Below are 1648 nucleotides of genomic sequence, written 5' to 3'. Positions count from 1 at the left end.
GGGTTTGACGATGACGATGATGGAGGCTGGGAGCTGCTGGGTTCCTCGCGAAGAACATGAAGCTGGAGGGGGTCGTTCATGGCTGCCTAGATGGGGACGATGATGGGATGAAGTAGAAACAAAGGGAACGTTCATGGTGGTCGACAAACATGGAGCTCGACGACGAAGAAGAAGGCAGCTTGCTCGGCGTTTTGTTTGGAGAAGATGGAGTTCGTTGGAGCTGCTGGTTTTGTCGACGTTGGGCAGCCATGGTTGGAAGGTTTGGAGCTTTGGGAAGATGAAGAAAAGAGAGGAGGGGGCGGATGGGTAGTGTCTAGGGTTTTTTGTTTTTTTTTTTTGTTTTGTAAAATGTAAGATAATAGGATGTTGGGTTATGGACTGGGTCGACCCAGTTCGAAATGGACTGGGTCGTTTTGGAAGATTGGGTATTTTTGGGCTTGTGGCTTGAATTTGAAGAAGAGGCCCAATTCCGACTTTCTTTATTTTTTGCTCTCTTTTCTTCTTTTATTTTTCTAAAACTAAATTATAAAAATACTTAAACTATTATTAAGAACTAAATTAAGTTATAAAAGTGCAAATTAACTCCCAATAACAATTAACGCACAATTAAGTAATAATTAAGCATAAAATTGTATATTTGGACATTAAATGCTAAAAATGCAAACGATGCCTATTTTTGTAATTTTTTTATTTTTTGTAAAACAAACTTAATTACTAACAATTGTATAATTAAATTCTACATGCAAAATGCGACATATTTTTGTATTTTTAATAATTTAACAAATAAACATGCACAGACAAAATACAAATAAGTATTCAAAAATATCACAAAATATCACCAAATTGCACACCAAAGAAAAAATCATTTTATTTTTGAATTTTTTGGGAGTAATTCTCATATAGGGCAAAAATCACGTGCTTACAACCGCGACTAACGAACGAGAAGTAAAGTCAAAAGTAATATTCGAGATCACATGAATTGCACAAAAATTCCGGCATGCGTGGGAACTAAGATAAGCTAAGTATGCATGCAATAAGGAGAAGGAAGACCAGGAAAAGTAATAGCTTACGTTTAAAGAAAGTTGAGAAGGAACAAAAGGAACTATTCGATCAATGATCCAAAGTAGTTACATTGTGAACACACTTAAGAGTTCGGAGTATTATCCATGCAGCATATATGTTGACAATCATACAGCCGTAAAAGACTCCAGTATAAAAGAAATAATTGAGTCCAGGTCATAGACAAAGGATTGAATTGTTGGAAGATTGCATCATGGATATTCCATTGCGTCCATGAAAGTTTAAAGTAATAACTAACACCATGAGTCGTAGATCGAAAGGTAGCTTAAGCCTACATAAAGGTTGGTCAGAGGGAGGAGGAAACTAAAGAGTTACATCAACTAACTAAATCAGGAGTCTAATTATTGGACCCAGAAATTATACACCTTGTGATTGAGAACATTGCAGAATTACTCTTAGATATCAGAAGTGCAAGAGAGGTAGTACTGTAGCCATATTCTATGATGGCTCTACGATAAAGCTAATTAGAAGACAGCCTCATGAGAAGTCAGTATGAAGCTCCCATCGATTTGTGTATGCATCATAGGTGCAAGTATTATAATAGAGCTTCGGGTTGTGGATATGAATT

The sequence above is a fragment of the Nicotiana sylvestris genome, chromosome 12, assembly GCF_000393655.2.
Source record: "Nicotiana sylvestris chromosome 12, ASM39365v2, whole genome shotgun sequence".
NCBI classification, from domain to species: Eukaryota; Viridiplantae; Streptophyta; class Magnoliopsida; order Solanales; family Solanaceae; genus Nicotiana; species Nicotiana sylvestris.
Note: the sequence above shows the minus strand (reverse complement) of the source record.